General features: G+C 39.0%; 1 pseudogene; it reads right to left on the bottom strand.

The window, feature by feature from the left end:
* Positions 1-411: 411 nt before the first annotated feature.
* On the bottom strand, positions 412-16460 carry LOC135715640 (uncharacterized; annotated as a pseudogene).
* Between the last annotated feature and the right edge of the window lie 6880 nt (positions 16461-23340).

The raw sequence follows: 23340 nt of genomic DNA, 5'->3' as shown, positions 1-23340 counted from the left end.
TGAACCTACTACCAGTTGATTTGTTTCATGCAGCTAGAGATCCAGGGCCAAACTGCGGGATGCTCACTATGCCCCACCTGTTCACTATGCCCCTCCTCCCCTAAATAGTAATAAAGCGTGCCAGGAAACGATTTTCTATAGTTTTATTCAAAAAGTAACAATCGTTTGATTCAAAAACAATATTACATCACTTGTATTTCTTATTACAATCTTATTACAATGGGCCTTATTACGGGTGATAAGGAAGTGATACTCAGAATAAGAGCCGTGATTGCCGTACAAATCAAATGGGAATCACTTCACCGTGACGATTAGTGACAAGTTTTTACCGTGAAGTGACATCCGTAATAAGCCCCAATTATTAAACTGCCATGTTGGTACGGTTTTTACATTGTTACTTTCGTTTACCATTTACATGGAGCCATTATTCAGATTTTGCAAGAATTCCTTATATCTTAGTGTAAGTTCTGAAACTGTTTTACATTTGCTGCTGCATTTTGTTCCGAAAGCATTGATGGCAAGCATATCATTCAATTTACGTAGCATTATGGGAATTTCAAGGGCAAACACAGGCAAACATTTAAATAGTACTTCAATAGCACGAATGGATGACATTCCACATGGGATGACATTTCCATGAAACGTAACATACATGTTTCCGCGTTTGTAGCGACTAGCTACGCATACAATATGGGGCTCAGTACACGATGTTACCGTTTGTTTCACGGCCAGCATCTCGTCGAAACCGGCACCCAGTTGAACGAAGTTGACCCATCTTATTAAACTTGACGCCACAATTTCGGCTGTTGATGCATAGTCGATGTTGGCAGTCCTCTTAATCCCTCTATTTGCGAGCTTCTTCAAGATGCGTAGTGCCCCTCGGACGTATTCTAAAACCAAAAAGAATAATAAAGAAGTAATGAAAAGTATGTTGGCGATTATAATGACTGTATACCATCTTCTACATCATTCCAAGTACTGTTGTCGAACAATAATCCAACTCGAAGAAGTACTTTGAGATCCCCAACAATTCCACTTGTTTCATGAAGTCTGTCGAATGCTTGGATGACCTATAGTAAACCAAAATAAAACAAATATTAAAGGGGAATAGTTAAGCAATTTATCACTAGGGGTAAAAATAAGTGCTTGAGAATCATGAGAGGTCCAGTAGAGCGAAATAATTTCCATTGGCAAATCAAAGTTGGCACTCGTGGAGAATAGAAGAACTATAAAAGTGATGATGGTTTCAAAATTTTCCACGGGGAAGTATACGAATGCAATCTTAAAATGCTTTTATTTTGCAAATGGAACATTTTATTTAAATCTGGTTGCTACTACAGTGGTAGAAAAGCTCAAATCTATGTGTACACCTAAAAATCTGAAAAGAAATTAATTTTTCTGTATTATTTGTCTATTGAGTAGTCCTTAAGTTTTCTACTAACATAGCATCAACCAGATTTAAATAAAATGCTCCATTTGCAAAATAAAAGCATTTTAATATTGCACTCGTATACCTCCCCGTGGAAAATTCTGAAACCATCATCACTCTCATAGTTCTTCTATTCTCCACGAGTGCCAACTTTGATTTGCCAATAGGGAGAAGTCGCCTATGGCCAGACAGCGCCAATGACCGGACACTACTTAATAGTCACAAATAAAGAGTGATAAGGTTTTTGCAACAGTAAGTGACAAGTATTTATGATGTACACACTAAGACAATTATTCTCTCTTTGCATTATGATTAATGGGTAGTGTCCGGTCATAGGTGACTTCCCTCAACACAAAATTAATGAACACTTAGTTCGCTCATTTTTTTTCCACAAGTTCCCCAATTCACATCTATGGTGACAATAATAAACTATGGTATTATCAAGGTTCACATTTACCCTACTATAAAAAAGAACTTACCATTTCACCTTCATATGACAAGAAGTGAGGGAATGTATGGATGATCTCCATATGACCAGTTAGTTTTTGCAACAATAATTTGTGCAAATTCATTGTTTGTGCCAAACCTTCTGAAATTTGCCTAGCATTAGCAGGCGTGGGCATCAACGCTGCCAAATGAGCTGAAACCAACATGGTATCCTCCTCAAGCACTATTTTATCTGTTTTTGTACGTCAGAATTTTCGGTCCTCGGGTAGCACGTCCTTTCTCATGTTACTGACGCGAGTTTCAATTAATCCGGTATGAGCTCCTCGGTTCATTCCTCCGAAACGCCAAAAAAAGTATGACTACAATAGGAAAAAAAAAACATATTTATGAATGAAGGCGGAACTAATAAAATTATACTTTAAAAATAGTAGACTGTTTGTTATGTTCATGTCTGTTAAGGTTCAATTTACTTTGAAGTTTTTTTCTTCGGAAAATTTAAAAGCAGTTTTCTTTAACACATTAATTCACGTTGCGTCATTATTTTCCTTTTGCTATTTTACACAAAATGACGTGAGCTTTTTGCATTCTGAATTGATGTGTCGAAGAAAACTGCCTTCGATTTTTTTATGTATCAAAGTTAATTGAACCTTAACGCTTATAAAACTACAGTTTATATTAAATATTTTTGGTGTTTTCAGGGCACTCTTGTTCTTGGTTCATAAGGAAAAACCGTGCCGAAGACACCAACAAGATTTAAGATAAACCAATAGTTTTTTAGGCGTTTGTGTGCAAGTTATACATGCTTGGGAACGACAATAACCTTATTGAGATCTTGTTACCTCAAAAAATCAGACAAAAAAAATTGGTATTACAATGAAAATAGGTGTCTATTTAAAAAATTACAATCATGAAAAACAAAACCACGTAAAACAAGATTGATTGTGTGTCTTACGTCTGCGCATGTTAAAACACAGTTGCGTTGTATACTCACCTCTTTTGGTGCGTTTTCATTTATCCGAGTTTTTTCCAAGTGTGGAAACTCTTCCAAGATTTGGACAGCCAATTCTGATTTCTCTTGCCAAGTAGGGTATCTGATTCATGTAATGAAGAAAAAATTAAAATTAGTGAACAAAAAAATGTATAGTCTGGTATACCTGTTTTCCTTAAACATTTGTTGAGCAAAGAAATGGTTGGTCAAAATTCGATTCATCAAAAGCAACTGTTTTGAATCCGGAATTAATTCAAAATCTAACTTCTGAGTCAAAATTTTGAGAAATTTTGAATTCTTTTCGAGTATGGATCGCACTGTCTGTAAGTTGAAAACAGTTATTAAATATAGTTTTATAATTAAACAACAATTTGACTTAACCTCTTTGTGCTCTTGTATGGAGACGTTCTGACCATTTTCTGCAATGTTTTCTGATGCTTCTTTAGCTGTATTATGTCGTTCAATTAATCCAAGAATTATCTTGCGCGGGCCTTTTTCAGTTATCCCGATCTCTTGCAAGTCCTTGTCCTCCAAATCCCATAGAGACAAGTTGTCGATAAGATTAGCTGCAACATAATGAAAGTCAAATAATTATGAAACATTTTGTACCGTTATTGAGTTATCACTATATATTAATTAGTTAGTTACAGTATCCCCTTGAAATTCCGACACTCTTCAATCGGACATCCTTTTAATCCGACTCTCAATAATTCGACAATTTCCGATTAAAAAGTACCACACGTCATTAAGCATCAGCTGTCAATGTCAAAATCACAAGTAGTAATGGGGGTTTCCTCGTGTTTATCTTTTCATACCATATAATTTGACAACGTCGGATTAAAAAGTTGTGTCCAACCACATTTTTGTCGAATTAACGAGGGGATACTGTATAAGGTTATTTTGTGTAATTTTTGCTTCAGGAGATAAGTTTAAAATGTGTTCGTAACTATGTGCTGGTTTATTTAAGCTGGTTATTTTCAGTTTTCGCTGTTCTAAGTGTTGTGTTGAGTTGATTGAATAATAAATCAACGCTGAAGATGCCTTTAAATGTTGAACTAAGATTTATAGCACAGACAAACAGACGTAACACTGCGAACATTCTCCCTTTTAAAACCATCGTCACGGAAAGCAGCAACGCCATCTCACGAACTATTCTCGGAAAATTAGTTCGCTTGTTAAATCGTATCCAATGTGGCTATAAACGGACTCACGACCAAACTTAATTAAATGGCACTGGTTGGAGGTCCAGAAGATACCTTTTCTTATGTAAAAAACTCCAAGGAATTGGTGGCAGTCCCATCTTGTGTAGACTGCAGAAAATTGTCCGCATGGCACAGATTCTCTCCGCATATATGATAATGTGGTATTGTGTAGACTTCAGCGAAATATCCATTTTATTATATTCTCCCCCAGATTTATCATATTTTTTCGGGAGAGGTGCCCACATATGGACAATTTCCTTAAGTCTACAGTACACGGAGAACAAATTCGTTAAGTTAAGATAGCAATCCTAATAGTTACTTTCACATGGAAAAATATTGTTGTTTGAAAGAAACCTATAGTTATTCCAACATTAATTTGACCGTCAACTCAATCATATCTACCTAATAGATTCAACTGTTCGTCTTATACTCAATTCAACTATAACTTTGATCAATTATAACAACCGTTAAATGTAATTTATTTATATAATTTGGTTTCAAGTGATCATCATAAATCCACATACTTTTAACTTGTGATGCGTAGAGCAGGCGATAAGATAGCTGGCTCTCACGCAGATGAACACGGTTCAAATCAAAGCTGAATGTTCTTGTTAACTTTTTTATGATTTTGCAGTTGTGTGCGATCGATAAAGAAGCAAAACAAACTTCCTTAGTATGTCGATAATGAAGAGCAGTTCGTTTAATAAACATTGTAAAATTTTGCTTTCCTAACAATAGTTTTCTTGAATCAACTAAAGCATAGTTGTATTTTGAAGTTTGACGTTTGTTCATCTACTGAAAAATATAGTTGAGCCAACCGAGGAGCCAACTATGGACTATAGTTGTTGCCCTCTATATATAGTCAAATCAACTATAGTTTCGGGTTATCTCTAAAACAATTGAACAATATAGTTATTTTGACCGGAAAAATAATTGGTTCTGCTATAATTTGTTCTCCGTGTACACAATACAAAATGTATATCATTTATTAGCCTGATCATTTTACATTGGACAAGTGTTATTTGAGTTCCCGCATAAACGCGAACCATAAATTAACCTTACCGAAAATGGTTAAAAATTGTTTATAATTATTGCTAAACTTAGTTATAAGTTATAAGTTATAGTTATAAGATAAAGTTTTAACCTTATGTATTATGTTTTTTTAGAAGTGGACCTTACAAATAATGGGTTCTTAAGAACCATTACCATTCCAAATTCTTGTTTTCTCCTTACATTTTCGGAAAGCGACCTTTTAACTTATGGTTTGAGAACTTTAATGGTAATGGTTATGGTTGTCCGTAAGGTCCATGAATGGTTTTGTAACATCGATAAACTTTATGTGGAATATATCTCGGAATATATTGCGAATTGGTGCCTGCAAATTAAAGATTACCAATTCACGATATTGAATGTGGACAAGGTTACCAGGACGCAGATCACATTATTTGGTCATGTGCTGAGCACCGTGGAGTCAGATCCGAGTTGTACGATTCCCTTCGGGCTCGAGGTAGACAACCTAATGTTCCAGTTCGGGATATTTTGGCTAGACACGATCTGGAGTTTATGCAACTCATATATGTTTTCTTGAAGAATATTAACCATAGATTGTAAGTTTGAATAACCTTGTGTTTAGTTTGTGTTTTGTATGTGTGTGTGTATTTTTTTTTTGTAGATTTGTTTCTGTAATAATTGTATAATTACAGAGTTGATATAACGTCGATAGGATTAAGTATATGTTTTAGAAATAGTGAAATTTTAGAATCATATTCCAAATCTCCTTTTCCCTCTCCCGATCCAAACAATTGTCATCCAATAACCTCGAGAAGACCGCGAGTAATCGGTTCCAATCCTTTAATTTTAGATTTAAGACATTCATAATGTATAAAGAAAATGATAACTTGGCTCTGTAAAGTTTATTCGATTGAGCCTGTACAAATAAAGTAATTAACAAAAAAAAAAAAAAAAAAATTCACGATATATTCCACGTAAAGTGGACCGATAATACAAAACCATCCATGGACCTTACTGACTACCATAACCATTACCATTAAAGTTCTCAAACCATAAATAAAAAGGTTCTAATATAGTTCTCTTTCCGAAAATATATGGAGAAAACAAGAATTTGTAATGGTAATGGTTCTTAACAACCCATTATTTGTAAGGTCCTCTTCCAAAAAACCATAATACATAAGGTTAAAACTTTATCACACAAACGTTCATGTAAAGTTCCATAACCATTTCAGTTAAAGTTTAGGAGGGATTATAAACAATTTATAACCAATATCGGTAAGGTCAAGTGATGGTTTGCGTTTATGCGGGTTTATTATCAAGGCGTCAAATCAGTGGTTTGTCTGTTGAATTTGCTTCTTGCATTTTTTTTTGGAGAGAATCAGGCCACGTGGATAATTTCTTGAAGTATACGCAAGATGGAGCTACCGCCAATCTGTTTATTATATTTTTTTTACATAAGAATACGTATTTTCTGGACCACCAAATTAGCGATACTAGACTAAGTCCGGTTGAGGGTTCATTTTATCCCCTAAGTGAAATTAATGAATAGAAACATGTAACCGTTCCAATTTCAGTGCTGCGACGATTTATCAGCGAAACTTATAATACAGTAATGACCCGATTTTGTCAGCTATTTTTTTAAAAATATTTTATTATATCCTATGAAACCTATGCACTTTATGAGTGTTTTTATTGCACCAAAATACATCCAAAATAATCCTCTTGGAGATGATTGAGAAAAAATTTGAATTACTGTAATTGGTTATCTGAAATTACAGAAAGTCTGATACGCGGAGGGGCTGACAAAATCTGACCACTAATGTATTTGAAATGGTTAAACGTGTGATCGATAATCAAACATTAAGTGTTAGGTCTGTTGGTTTGAGAGCTACTTTACCCTAATAAAAAATAATAATAAACGAACGATAACCCAAATCATTGAACTATTCCACAAATGGTTTGGATGATACCCAGAACACGTCGTTAAGCAAATTAACCATACAATTTTTATTAGGGTACCTCGCTTGCCACGCAGAGTAGACCTGAAATTCGCATAGATTATTTCCATTGAAAGTGCTGATAAACCTTTTCGAGTTATCGACCCATCCATACGGTAGATTCTTTATTTCGCATATCATGCTTGTTTATTACACTATGAATCGAACTTGCTTCTAATATAGCGTTACTTTATTACTATGCATTTATCGAGTGAGCTAAGTAAGATCTTTTTTGTGATAGACGTAAAAAATTCCGGATTCAGAGCAAAATACCTACATAAAGATATACATTTCATTATTACATTTAACAAGTTATCAATAATCATAATACTTCAAACTAATATAGTAACAATCTTTATCAGCAAACTCGTCCACAATCTGCCACAAACTATAGCTTTTTCTGTTTAGTAACTTTTCAAATGTAATTCTTATTATGTTTTGCGACACAGATACCTTATAGGCAAAGTATTGATCATCAAATTCAACTAAATCTAATTCTTGTATCATAAACAAAATGTCTGAATCGTGTGCTACCGTTGCCAAAAGAATTCCATAATAATTATTAAAACACTTTTTATACTTCACTACGTTTCCTGGGCGAAAATTAACACCATTAACTTTTAAGTGACTGATTACATTAATTTTAGAAGGAAGTTCAAACAAAAGTGTTGCTGTGTCGATTGTATCTTTAGCAATTACAGCTGAGGAAATAATGTTCGGCTTGTCTACAACGTAATTGTGTTTCAGTATAGAGTTTATCTGTTTCAGATTTAATCTTTTTGTGAGACTGTACGATAAATTCTTAAAATTACCACAAGTTTTACTCTGACTTTTAGATTCCTTGAATTTTGCCTCGTACATCATACAGCTGCAATTAGCGACTGGGCCGCTTTCCCGACACACTTGAGAATAATGGGCAATATGATGCATTTTATTGATTGCATTCGTCAAAGGGAAACATTCCTAAATAAATTTTGGAATCTACTGACTGCCTCTGACAAATCTTTTATCATTGATTCTGTTAATTTGTTCGAAAAGCTGATGTACGTAATACGAAGTAACATGGAGATTATTTCTTTATACTTTGGATTCGACTGCAATACTTTGTGGAAAATGAAAGGAAAGGCCCGTAAAAGAAGCCAGGTTTGAGCAGCTGATTGACTGAGGTTATTATACTTGCTTCTGAGATTCTGTTTAGAAAAATTACTAGACGGCTTATCACCTACTTCAGTGTCTCCATACTCGATGTTTTCGATCATTAAGTTGATGTCATGCTCAGTAAGAGTTTTGTTTCGATAAACAAAATTCTGTAAACATTTTTTCAGAACCATTGGAATAACTCCCTCTAGAAGGTCATGCATAGGGTCAAATGTAAGACTGGCGGGCCATCTGAAATACGTGAGCTCATGAAGAGCACAACCTGTTTTTATACCATAGATATTTGATGGCGTCCCTCCCATCTCAGAATCAATCAAAGCCTTTTGTACTGATTCCACTGTTCTCGGGGTAAAGTTATCGCCAAAATCTCCCGATAATAGATCTTTTCGCGTTATATGACATGCTCTACAGAACATATTTGATGATGGTCCCAATAACCCATAGATATCGTGGATTGCTAATGTATCACCAAGGACGTCTACAAGTACTGCTCGTAATATCCACACTCCAGAGTCAGTTTTAACTGGGATTACTTCATCTGATTCTAACTTAGAAAGGTCATCAATTAAAGGCTGAAGTACTTTTTTATACCTAATAAAAAAAAAAAAAATCTTAATATGTGCTGGTGCTGCAAAACGATAAGTATTGTTGGCAAATGAACAACAGGGACGCTGAAGTAACTGAACCCCTATCAGAGAAATTGGCAACACGGCGAGTAGAGAGAATGACAGCCAGGCGGTGTTTTGAAGTATAACCTCATTCCTTTTGTTACAGTGCGAAATAAAAACACGTTGTTTTTTCAAGTCCGATATTTATAATTTATTTTGACGCGTTTACAAATTCCCCACGGTTAATTCCACTTCGGAACGTCCACCTAATGCCCATAGGTTATGGGCCCAGTTCGGGAATCGTGAAATCGGGACGAATATCGGTGAAAAAGGAAGTTTTTGCGTCGTGGTCGGCGGTCGGTATCGAAAGTTTGTTTCGGCTGCTGTTTGCGTTTTGCGGAGGAGGTACAGTGTACCGCATAAATACTTGTACCGATCCGATAGCTGTGAGCATGGCAGATCCCGGAAAATTTGCCATCAGTAAGCTTGGAAACAGCAACTTTGCGACGTGGCGTTTCCAAATGGAAATGTTCCTCACACGGGAGGAACTGTGGCATGTCGTGGCAGATGACAGACCGGATCCGTTGACGGACGCGTGGATACGCGCGGATAGGAAGGCCAGAGCGACGATTGGCTTGTGTCTTGAGCAAAGCCAATACATCCTGATCAAGGACTGCACAAGTGCAAAAGCGGTTTGGGATGCGCGGAAAGCGTATCACGAAAAAGCTACGATTACGTCGCAGCTATCGTTATTGATCCGGCTGTGTGAAACGAAGCTGAGTGAATCGGGAAACGTAGAGAAACATCTACTGGATATGGATTCGCTCTTCGAGCGCCTGGAAGATGCTGGTCTCAAGCTGGAGGAGAAACTGAAAATCGCCATGGTACTTCGGAGTATGCCAGAGTCGTACCATTTTCTGGCATCGGCTTTGGAAGCTCGCCCCGACGGTGATATCACCATGGAGCTGATCAGGACTAAGCTGCTGGATGAGTACCGGAAGAGACAGGAACGTGCAGGAAAGTCGGACGCTGATGAGCGGGTACTGAAAACGCAAAAGGTGAGCAAGGACGTAGTGTGTTTCTTTTGCAAGAAACCAGGCCACTTCAAACGGGATTGCCGAAAGTGGTAGGCTCAAAACGCGGAAACGCAGGGAGCATCCCGAAGCAAACCTTCGAAGGGCAACCAGCGGCAAGCGAAGGCTAAGAAGACGACGGATTCGAGTGATGGAGCTATTTGTTTTTCGGCGAGTGAAACCAATGAAGCCATCTGTGCAGCAGTGAAGCCGGGAAAGTCGTGGACAATTGACAGCGGTGCGTCGTGTCACATGGCTGAAAGTTTGGAATGGCGCCGAAGGATCAGTCGACATCCAGCTGGAGAAGGTGTTGTATGTACCGGAACTGGACAGCGGGCTGTTATCCGTAAGCAAAATCACTGATAACGGATATAAAGTGCTTTTCAAGCAAGATACCGTCGAAGTCCTGAGCAATACGAACAAAGTTGTCGTTCAAGGTGAGCGGTGTGGAGGATTGTACGTCCTTAAGGAGGAAGAGCGTGCAACGCTGGCGGTAACTCATAAGCACACCGTGAATTGCCAACATACTTGGCATCGCAGGTTCGGCCATCGCGATCCTGCGGTAATGGACCGACTGCAGAAGGAACAGCTAGTGACGGGGATGAAAGTGGTCAATTGCGGAGCGAAGATCGTTTGCGAGTGCTGCATGGAGGGAAAGATGGCCCGACTGCCATATCCGCAGCAAGCAGCACGGAGGACGACAGAACCGTTGCAGCTTATCCACACGGATCTGTGTGGACCTATGTCAAACGTGACTCCAGGCGGTAAGAAATACTTCATGTCGCTGATTGACGATTACAGCAGGTACATGGTGCTCTACCTGCTGAAGGACAAAGCGGAGGCGAAGGACTGTATCAAGGATTTTGTACGGCTGGTGCAGAATAAGTTCGGAAGAAAACCTCGGGTGATTCGCTCCGACCGGGGCGGTGAATTCGTCAATAAGGAATTGAAGCGCTTTTACCGGAATGAAGGCATTGAAATGCAGCTGACGGCGGGATATGCACCACAGCAAAACAGCGTGGCAGAACGCCGTAACCGCTATCTGCAGGAAATGGCTGTCTGCATGCTCCTTGACGCTAATATGGAGAAGCGTTATTGGGGTGAGGCGATTGCAGCGGCAGCATACGTGCAAAATCGTCTGCCATCGCGTTCGGTACAGAAAACTCCGTTCGAGCTGTGGAACGGTGAAAAGCCAGACCTGAGTCACTTGAAGGTATTCGGGTGTGACGCTTTCGTATATATTCCGGACGCGAAGCGCGGGAAGATGCAGAGCAGAGCCGAGAAGCTAACCTTCGTCGGGTATGCGTGTGGTTCGAAGGCATATCGTTTTCTGGACAAGAGGTCTAACAGAATAACGATCAGTAGAGATGCTAGGTTTGTGGAGCTTGGTCCAGAGCTTCAGGAGGAGTCGAAACTCCGCGAGTCGAACCAAGAAAGAGATCCGCCGAAGACTAGGAATGATTCACCGGAGCGGCAGGTTGCCGAGGAGATCGAAATTGATTTTTCTGGTGGAAAGAGTGATGCGGGCAGTATCGCCAATGAGCCTGACTTTGAGGGTTTTTCGGATTCAGACGAAGAGTACTTCGGATTCGAAGAATTGTTCCGAGACAACAATGAGCCTCGCAATGAGCCTAGGAGGTCACAGCGTAGTAATCTGGGAACGATGCCGAGTAGATACGGAGATTTCGTGGTTGGAGTAGCTCAAGTTGCAGTAGCGGAGCCGGTCAGTTACACCGAAGCCGTGGAAGGTCCGGACAAGGACAAGTGGGTCCGTGCTATGGACGAAGAATATCAGTCGCTGTCGGTGATGAACACTTGGTCGCTCGTACCGTTGCCAGCAGGACGACAGGCGATTGGATCCAAGTGGGTTTACAAGCAAAAAAGGGACTCATCAGGACGTGTGACACGTTTTAAAGCCAGATTAGTCGCACAGGGATACGCGCAGCGGTTGGGTGCAGATTTCGGAGAAGTATTTGCTCCAGTCGCGATGCAATCAACTTTTCGAGTTCTCTTGGCAGTTGCGGGACATAAGAACTTGGAAGTGCGGCACATTGATGTAAGGAACGCATATCTCAACGGGCGGCTGGAAGAGGAGGTGTATATGCGGCAGCCTCCGGGGTACGATGTTCCTGGAAAGGAAGAACTGGTGTGCAGGCTCCACCGAAGCCTGTACGGACTGAAACAGCCGGCGAAAGTTTGGCACTCCATCGTGAAGAAGGTGTTGCTGGAGATGGGATTCCGGCAGTCCGAGTCGGACGTCTGCTTGTTTATGAAGCAGCTGAACAGCGGAGAGTGGGTCTACATACTACTTTACGTAGATGACATGATTGTGGCGTGCAGAGACAAGCAACAGCTAGACCGGCTGGAACAGGAGTTGCACAAGCGATTCGAGATTTCCTGTTTGGGAACAGTGAACCATTTTCTGGGGATCAGAGTTCGTAAGGACGAACAGGGATTCTATTCTCTGAGTCAACAGGGATCTATTCGAGAAATAGCAGTGCGTTTCGGTCTTGAAGGAGCTAAAAGCTCGAAGTTTCCTTTGGACCAAGGTTACCTGAAGTACCAGGAGAGTGAAGCTTTGCCGAACAACATCCAATACCAAAGTTTGGTGGGAGCACTTCTATACCTGGCGACAAATTCAAGACCGGATATTGCAGTAGCAGTTTCAATCCTTAGTCGGAAGTCTAGCAATCCGACTCAACGCGATTGGATAGAGTTGAAGCGCGTCGTTCGATATTTGATCGGTACGGCAGACTACGAATTGAAGCTTTCCAGTGACCGAACGAAGAGGCTGACCCTAACCGGCTATAGTGACGCTGACTGGGCAGGAGATTCTGCAGACCGCAAGTCCACAAGTGGATATGTGTTTCTTGTCGGCGAAGCAGTAGTCAACTGGGCGAGCAGGAAGCAGGATTGCGTCACCACGTCAACGATGGAGGCCGAATATGTGGCGCTTTCGGCGGCAGCATCCGAAGCTGTATGGTTGCGTAGATTGCTGAGCGAGTTAGGAGTTGTGTCAAACCAAGCAACGATCATCTACGAGGACAATCGGAGCTGCATCGATTTTGTGTCTCTGGAGAAGCAAAATAAGCGAAGCAAACATATCGACACGAAGGTTCATCATGCGAAGGATTTGTGTTCACGAGGAGTCATACAGTTGGAGTACTGTCCTTCCGACGAGATGGTGGCAGATGTGTTCACAAAGCCACTGGGACCAACCAAGATGATGCAGTTTGCTAAGCAGCTAGGACTTGTTCAGTGAATCAGCGAGGAGGAGTGTTGGTAAATGAACAACAGGGACGCTGAAGTAACTGAACCCCTATCAGAGAAATTGGCAACACGGCGAGTAGAGAGAATGACAGCCAGGCGGTGTTTTGAAGTATAACCTCATTCCTTTTGTTACAGTGCGAAATAAAAACACGTTGTTTTTTCAAGTTCTATATTTATACTTTATTATTCCCCACGGTTAATTCCACTTCGGAACGTCCACCTAATGCCCATATGTATAACATAGTTAATACATGCACATGCTTTGAAAAATGGACAAGTTAGCTTGCCTCTCTCTTTTAGGGTGGTAAGCTACAACCGGTATTATCCTCGAATAAAATCCCGATCAAAAATGTCCAGCTGCTTTGATGTCGACACTAAGCAAACATTTTGCAGGTCATCCAAACAGGGACGGGCCTAAAAGTTAATCCGAGTTGGAGCTTACCGCCATTAATGCCATAAAATTATTAAAGCCGGTAGGTTTGTTAAAAAAATGTAGATCTTACCCTTATTTTTTAAGTATACTTGATTTAACCATTAATGTCAAACACACACGATCAAGCGATGAATTAATTTTTGGGTCGAATTTTTTAATTTTAAAACAAATATTTGTCAATTTGTTCTTCCCTTTGCGTGATCCTAAGGGATTTCAATATTCTCCTTCGTCAATATGAATTGAGATCCTCAAACAAGTGGAGTAGATCTGCAGAAAAGGGTGTCTCTTGAATGTGTTTCCATCTTTATACGATTGTATTGTTCCGTCACCGTTATCCATCGATTTATCAATTACCATTTCTCTTGCTTTTGGGTTAGACATAATTAAACGAAGTGTTTCCGAAATAGGTATGAAGTGTAATACGTCCTTGTGAGTTTTAACTTTTGTTATATACTCCTGATGTCGGATCTTTTGTTGGAACTTTTTTCCTCGTTTTCGGCAAGTTAATACTCGTTTTATTTGTTTTCGTTTCCCCAATTCAACTTCAACAGGTTCCGGTACAGGACAATTAGCTTTTCTAGCTAAGAAAGCTATATTTTCAGTTGGTGTTCGAACATCATTGGTCAGATCAGGAATTTGCCGTTCATTTAATAGCTGTATAGTTTCAGCATCCTCTAACATGTTTTTCGAAGTCAAATATGGTTTTATTTTTGACATGGTATACTGCTGAATCCAGTTTGATATTGACACATATCCTTTCATGAATGTTTTAAGTTTAATTTCTTGTAGCGAGACGTCACTTCTGAGGTCTGTTATTAATAACGATATTGAAGAAGTTATTTCCTCCAAAGTAGCTGATTTTTCAAAAAATGTGGGTTTTGAATTCTTGAAGCTAATAAATCTTCATTATCAACATGCTGTGGCTGAGAACAAGTCTCGGTAGACAGATCGATTGGTATTATCTCGAAATCCGATATGGGATGGTTTTCGACGACGTGTGTTTTGAAACTGAAGAAGTATGCATATAAAGATCCACACAAAGAACATTTAAAAGGATAATTCGCTTGAATACTTGTTGGTAATCCGTGTTCTGTGACAAAGTGGTATTTTAACTCGTCAATATACCCTTTAACAAACTGGCCGCATTCTGGCACATGGCAATGAAAACCTTTAATATTTAACAAAGAAAAAAAAAAATTACCGATTTTGTAGCAAATTTATTTATTTATTTCAAGCAAATAATTTATTTGCATCAAAATTAGAACTTTTCTCTCTATATAAGGCATAGCGAGCGAAACTGGTAGGTACATGTCCACTTGAGTGAATTTTACAGGAGACACATTTCTTCAAAATAGTCGAATAATCTGTTCAGCAAATTTTCTCCACTTAATTTCACTAATGTGTTGCAGGAAAGTTGATTTAATGTGCCAATACATAAAATACAGAAATTTTGTTAAGGGAGTGCTTCTTAATTAGAAAACGTCTTTTTAGCAAGTTGGAAAAACCTCGGTTTTGACAACACGAAAATTTACATGTTATATGAGAATTCTAAAAACATGTTTCAATAACTGTTCAACGGGATTCACATGCAGAGCATTGATCCAAAGTGCTAATTGACATAATGAATATTTTGTGCATATATCGATATCACACACATTTTCCCAGACTTGGTTGATCTAGCAGAACAAATCATCTGAACTCCAGGACGGTTTGGAGAACCTAGAACATCTGATATACTTGACAATAGGTTGTGCTTGATCCACACTGACACTTTGAATCTATTTGGACATATTTCGATACCACACACATTGCCAAAGTCTTGGTTGATCTAGTTGGACAAATCATCTGAACTCCAGGACGATTTGAAGAGCTTAAGATACCTGGTATACTTGAAAATAGGTTGTGTTTGATCCATATGGACACTATGAGTATGTTTGGACATTTTTCAATACTACAGCCATTGTATCAGCCTTGGTTGATCAGGTTGGACAAATCATTTGAACTCCAGGACGATTTGGAGAACCTAGAACATCTGATATACTTTAAAATAGATTGTGCTTGAACCACACTGACACTATGAATCTGTCTGGACATTTTCAATACAATAGACATTGTTTCAGTCTTGGTTGATCTGGTTGGACAAATCATCTGAACTCCAGGACAATATGGAGAACCTAGAACATCTGATATACTTAGCCACTTTTGGTACTGAATACTAGGTCGTGCATGATCGTGCAGAAACACTATGAGTTTGTTCGGACATATTTCGATACTGCAAAAAATATTCCAGTTCCGGTAGATCTATACACCAAATTTCCATGAAATCTCGAACTTATAGGTCGTCAATTGGGCCATGAACCTTCAATTTTAAATTTTTTCCTAATAGTTAGCATCACTTAGTACAACTTTTCTGAAGAAAGTATGTAGCTTACTATAATCTGTTTTTTTTTATACAGCCGATCGTAGCACATGAATGTCCACGCCGTCCCGAATGGGTTAAATCAGCGCTGCCCAACGTGCGGCCCGCAGACCATAAGGGGTATTTTGGATCTCACCAATGAAATCATTCTAGTCAAATTTTATTCGAAATTATTATCCAAACCGAATGAGAAATAAGCAACATTCAGCATAAAACATGTTCATCGTGCTTAGATAGAGCCATTTAAAAAACATGTTTTAAAAGATTGGGCAGGCCTGGGTTATGAATAAGAACTTTGATTTCAAATTATTCTATCAGTAAAATTTAAAAAAATCATTGTTTTTAGAAATCCAACAAACAGAATAATACTCACCGGTCAGCTTACCAAAGCTACCAGCATCCAATGTTTTCTTTAATTGTTCCATTATTATTGACGATGATGTTGACACGTTATTCGGAAGCGGTGATTGAAATAACTAAAGATAAAAAAAACCTTAACCAAGCAATCAGATAATTTAAATTCAAGTCTTACCACACAGTGTGATGAATGTCCTGGAAACTCCGGAAAAAAAACAAACCAAACTAATCGATGATAGCCGTGAGAAGCTCGTCCCTTAAAAACCCGCAATAATGCTGGAACATCCGGACCGAGAACAACGTTCTTCAATCGCAGTGACTCGTTAGTCGGTCCTCATAGGTCCTCATGCTAGAAGCGTTGCATAATCGAAAACTTAAAAAATAAGGAATCAGATAGCGAAAAAGTTGTCTTACCAGACAGCGTTTGCAACTAGGCCGGAAGCTTCAGTATTCAGAACTCATGCGAAGATTGTTCTAGATCGAGATATCTGTTGATGTCAGTGACACTCACGTCGCACTAGCAAATGATGCTAGAAATGCCGTATCAAAACCTAAAAAACCAAAACAATGATGTAAATCGAGCTATGAAAACGCGATGATTGGAATAACTGAAGATAAAAAAAACCTTAACCAAGCAATCAGATAATTTAAATTCAAGTCTTACCACACAGTATGATGAATATCCTGGAAACTCCGAAAAAAAAAACTAAACTTATCGATGATAGCCGTGACAAGCTCGTCCCTTAAAAACCCGCAATAATGCTGGAACATCCGGATCGAAAACAACGTCCTTCAATCGCAGTGACTCGTTAGTCGGTTTTTATAGGTCCTCATGCTAGAAGTTTAAAAAAAAATAAGGAAATTTAAGAAATAAGGAATCAGATAGATAAAATAGCGAAAAAGTCGTCTTACCCTCGGTTTTACCAGACAGCGTTAGCTGGTCCTCATGCTAGAAGTTTAAAAAAAAATAAGGAAATTTAAGAAATAAGGAATCAGATAGATAAAATAGCGAAAAAATCGTCTTACCCTCGGTTTTACCAGACAGCGTTAGCAACAAGGCCGGAAGCTTCAATATTTAGAATTCATGCGAAGATTGTCCCAGATCGAGATATCTGTTGATATCAGTGACACTCGCGTCGCACTAGGAAATGAAGCTTGCCACATCGAAACCAAACAAACCAAAACAATTATTTAAATCGAGCTATGAAAAAGGTTACGAGAAAAATTCACAACAGAACTGTTGTATACCTGCACATTTCACGAGATACCAAACGTCAATTGACGAAACTATGTTTATAAACCTTAAACTGGCAGCACGGCCAGCTGCATAAAAACACATTGAATACATAGAGCTGGGCTCAGTTTACTCTGGAAGTACAACAAAAACGGTGATCTTTTTATTTCGGTTCCGCAGTCCGCCTAACTTGCCCTTTACTTAGTTTAGACATACATAAAAGTGGCGACGATAGCAAAAAAAAAAAGAACATTCGCGTGCAATAGTGGGGTCACGAAAAGTGAAAGTGAAGTTTTAGGAGAAAAAAAAAGGAGCTTAGTTGTGCGAGGTGTGTAGCTGTCATACGGCAGTGCACTATCAACGACGGCGACAGTGCCCACCTACACCAGAATTATTCCTCCGTTTGGGTTACTGCGCTGAAGGTAAAACTTGCCGGTAACTTTCCGGGTATCGAAGGCAGGGTGGAAAACCGTCCAGCGAAAAGTGCTCCGGGCGGCAGCCAATTAGTTTCTCCCTAGTGTTCATATCACAGAGTGTGATTATACGGAGGCCGCTAAATTAATCAAGAAGGAAGCAACGGCTTTTAGTGGTGGAAAAGCTCCACTTGTGCGCAGCAGGAAGTTCTGCAAACCCGTTCCGTTGGTGGCATACTCGGAACGTGGAGGTCAGCTGAAGGTTAGCGGGGACATTTTGGATTCGTTTGGTGAGTCAAAACGTTTTGTTCCCTGATCCTTTTTGTCTAAGTTCCATTTCAAATAGGGTCCATTTTATTTTTTTTTTCTTCCTTTTATTATCACGACTATATTGTGTTTTCGGCATTGAAATTCATTATATGATCATTTTATTATTCGGCAAATACCTTATATATTTTTTTTGTGATATTATCAAAGATTGGTGCCTGAAATTGTGTTCTAATCCAAAAACTCCTCGAATATTGCCATAAATCATGAGTTCTTCTAACGTGGCTTTCACGATTGAACCATATCGTCGTGGTGCTTCCTTCAGCGATTGGTTCACTCGGCTGACATATTTTTTTCGGGTAAATAAAGTGAAAGATGAGGACAAGATGGCTTACTTCATCACGTTAAGTGGGCCAGTCATGTTTGAAGAGATCAAGCTACTTTATCCCGCGGGTAATTTTGAGGAGGCGACTTTTAATGACTTGATTTCCAAGCTCAAAAGTCGTCTTGACAAAATAGATCCAGATTTGGTCCAGCGCTATAAATTTAGCACGAGGATGCAAAACACAGATGAGACTATGGAAGATTTTGTTTTATCTCTCAAGCTTCAAGCTGAATTTTGCGGCTTTAACAATTTTAAGGAAGTGGCCATATTGGACCGTATTATAGCGGGAATGAGGGACAAAGGCCTAAGACAAAAGCTATTAAGTGAGGAAAAACTGACTTTGAAAAATGCTGAGAAATTGATAGCCACGTGGGAGGTTGCTAGAGCAAATGCCGGAACAGCAGACGGTCATAAGGATGAAGGACTGGTAGGAGCCATTGGTAAAGGCTATGCACAAAGGAAATTAGAAAGGACTTACGATTGGGCGCGTCACGAGGCAGGCAACAACAGGGGACCGGTAAAAAACCGTCTAGGGTACACGCCTTACCAAACGACACCACAAAGGAGTGACGGAAGAAACACAACAACAGGGTCCGGTGAATTCCGATTTGGACAAAACTTTAGACAGGGACAGCGGCCGGATTATTCAGAGATGATATGCCATTTCTGCGGGATGAAGGGTCAGTTAAAGAAGAAGTGTTTTAAACTGAAAAACCTTCACAGAGACGCAGTGAATCTGGTGGATTCCTATAGACCAGGACCTTCAGCGGATAGGCACATCACGGAGCTGCTCGAGCGGATGCGCACAAACGAGTCGGAGGAAGAGGATAGTGACTCAGGTACAAATTGGAAGCGTAAGCGCGATGGCGCACCGTTCTCAGCTTAGGCCGTACCAGGAGGTTGTCTGGGACTTCCCGAACTTGGTAGTGACGGTGAATACACCACGAACGGACACGAACTGTGAACCCGACAGTACTACGATAGAGGAAGCTAGTGATAGAAGAGCAGGAGGGGGGAAGAAAAAGGAAGCAGCTGGGAACAAAGGAGGAGGAACCAAGAAGGTCAAAGAGGGTTAGAAAAGAAAAAAAGCTCGAAGATTATTACTACGACTAAGGAATTGTATAAATTGAATCTTGAATTGTTTGACAATGGTCAATTTTTTAATATAGAATTTGTTAACTGTCGAAAGGGGAAGAATTGTTGTATACCTGCACATTTCACGAGATACCAAACGTCAATTGACGAAACTATGTTTATAAACCTTAAACTGGCAGCACGGCCAGCTGCATAAAAACACATTGAATACATAGAGCTGGGCTCAGTTTACTCTGGAAGTACAACAAAAACGGTGATCTTTTTATTTCGGTTCCGCAGTCCGCCTAACTTGCCCTTTACTTAGTTTAGACGTACATAAAAAGAACAACGCGGACAATGTTTTTTATACCGAACGCAAATTAGAAATGGCGTCATTGAAGCCAAATTGACAGGGGTTTTGTTTTTACCCATCTTTGGGTTATTTTTCCTCAACGACAACATCAAAGTTACTTAGCGTTGGGTAAATTGAAATAATTTTTGCGGTTATGATTTATAAACCAAATTTAATGGAGAATTTGTCTGAAAAAATGATGTTAAATGGTGTTAATAATAAGTCAGATTATAAAAATATATCGTGAGAATCAAAGATTTAATCGAAATCATGATACAATTTATAAAATTTATTACTCTCGCACCCTGACAAAAATTGTCCAAGTTTTTTTCTACCTAACTTCTACATGAGGCAAATTTACTCATCGCTGATTTCCTGCACTTTTGGCGATTATGAGTGAACTAAACTCAAATTTGGGTCGTTCTCATTCACCGAGTAAGCATTTTCGAGGGAAACTGGGACTACCCATTAAATGAGTAAAAATATTTCCCATGTATGAGTATTTGTTACTCAAAAATGAATACTTACTACTTGTTTTTGTAGTTGTAATTACTCATAAATGGGTAAAATTTTACTCATTTAATGGGTAGTCCCAGTTTCCCTCGAAAATGCTTACTTTGTAGTCATTATTGGATATTTTGCGGTAAACGTGTACAGATTATGGCTTATATCATGTAATACAGGCTATCTTGCAATGAGCACTTATACATCTAGTTTTCGCTGGAAATCCTATGTATGAGTGCTCATTGCAAGATAGCTTACACGAAACGAAAATCAATTATTTTATTCATGTGTTTCACTTATACATTTTTGCCAAAACATCAGCCTTATACATTCCATAAAACAAACCACATAGGTCCTATAAGAGCATAAAAGGTATGTAAGCTGAAACGATATGATAATTAATTGCCCTTTTTGTGGGGGGCTTATGGCTTCTTCAGTTTCTGGTCTTAACGGCCCGGGACTACCATTCCAGTTCAGCTACAAAACTCGACTCATTTATTCATTAATTCTTTAGCGAGCGCAAGCTCGCGGGCTGTGGTGCCTACGTGACCCTTTTCGTCGCATCAGCATAAATGCGTTCATCGCCCGGGTGGCGTGATCGCATTTATGCTGATCCTCAATGTTTATAATCGCTCATGGATAAATATCCGGGCTCGCGCAGGGTTGGCATCCACCACACGCCCTATTTTATAATTTTTAAATTTTAAGCTATAGTCTAAAATTTAAAACTATTTTTATCTTTTTCTTTTTTTTTTTTTTAAACAACCTACCGTGTGTGCGATACTCCGTATCAGCACCACGTAGACCTATATTCTATCATGAAAATTTCTAACCATACTTGTGTGTGATACCCCGTATCATACACCTAGTCCTAAATGAGGTTTTATGGATATCTCATACCCGTGATGAACCTCTTATCCTAGTGTGGCAACATCCACCACACACTCTATTCTACTCTTATCTATCATTACCTATAACACTTTCTAATACCCCGTTCACATTACAGCGTATATCCACATCTATGACACAAACGTCATTCCCATATACTTTGCGTGAAGCCGAAAAATCCTGGTTCTCTGGTTCGATCGAACCAGAGAACCAGGATTTTTCGGCTTCACGCAAAGTATATGGGAATGACGTTTGTGTCATAGATGTGCGTATATCACGTGATATAGGCTGTCTTGCAATGAGCACTTATACATCTAGTTTTCACTGGAAATCCTATGTATGAGTGTTCATTGCAAGACAGCCTTTATTACGTGATATAGGCTGTAATGTGAATGGGGTATAACTCTATCCTTATGTATTATTTCGCTTTTGTTGTTCATTTCAATTACTACGTTTGGCTCTTTCTCCTCTATCACGGCAAATGGACCAAAATATTTGGGGTCGAGCTTTGTTCCGGTCTCCTGTCTGACCAAAACAAGCTCTCCCGGATTAAATTTAGAAACTGTTTTGTTCACGTTGTATTCTAAACAGCGTTTTTGTTTTGATGCCAAAAGTTTACTCCTCACTTCTGATTGAAGTGTCTGGAGTTTGAATTTTAAAATTTTACAATAATCCTCCATGTTATAAATTGGTTCTATAGGTGATTCGTCCGCTAAATTAGAAGGCAGTTTACATTGCTTTCCAAATACTAGTTCAAAAGGCGTAAAATTGGTCTCAGAGTGGTACGTAGTATTGTAAGCAAATTGAAAGAATGGCATCCAGGATGCCCATTCAAATATTTTGCTACCAGCGTAAATTCGGAGAAAGTTACCCAGAGATTTATGGGCATTTTCCAAAGCTCCAATGGACTGATGATGGTACGCGACTGAATTTAATTTCTCAATCTTGAGAAGTTCACAAATATCTTTAAATACCGCGGACATAAACTCAGTACCTCTATCCGTCGCAATGATACTTGGAATACCAAAATTTAGGATAACCTTCTCAACGAAAGCTCTTGCAACCACAAACGAAGTGACAGACGGAGCGGCTCGAAATTTGGTTTGACGCACTTACATTTGAAATTTTCGAGTGTACCTCACGGCAACACTATCTACTCATATGTACTAGCTTAAAGTAGTTGATGCTATTGGGGCACCGCCTGTTATCTCTTTTTCTCTAACGAAAATTGAAAGGGAGAGCCTGTTGTCAAACTGCATGTCACCATGTTGTGTTCATTGTTATCTGCACTTCTTTTGTATAATGAAAGACCTTAGGCCAAAATGATTAGGAGTAAACACATCGGGTTTACATTTGCTTACAAATAAACGATGTTGAGCTGTCAATGACTCGCGCTTTTTGGCGGCAATTGTTGCTAAAGATTTCATCAGTCGGTGCTCCTAACCAAAGCCATGGTCATTCGCGACCGAGAAGATATCGTTGTTGGACGCCAAACAGGACCCGCCCGTAAAAAAATCCAATAAAAATACAATGATTTTGAATGGAGATTTTTGTTGATTATCATAAAATCAAAACGAAAATCATGGTATATGAGAAATGTACAGTAAAAAAGGGGGGTTGTTAAGCATCTTAACAATAAAAAAACTGATTTTTCTCGAACAAATTTGATCTCATCAAATTAATTTTCATTGAGAATTGTATCTTTTAAAACGAAATTTATTTTTTCACCCGTCCAATAATTTAACAATAAATTTATAATGTGCCCGAAATTCAACCGTAAAAATCATTGTAATTTCGTTATTTTATTATAATTATTTTTTTTTCGGGTGGC

Source organism: Ochlerotatus camptorhynchus, unplaced genomic scaffold, assembly GCF_037179485.1.
Source record: "Ochlerotatus camptorhynchus isolate MF236.1 unplaced genomic scaffold, CSIRO-AGI_Acam_v1.1 ptg000976l, whole genome shotgun sequence".
Classification (NCBI taxonomy): Eukaryota; Metazoa; Arthropoda; class Insecta; order Diptera; family Culicidae; genus Ochlerotatus; species Ochlerotatus camptorhynchus.
Note: the sequence above shows the minus strand (reverse complement) of the source record. Positions and strands in the feature narration are given on the sequence as shown.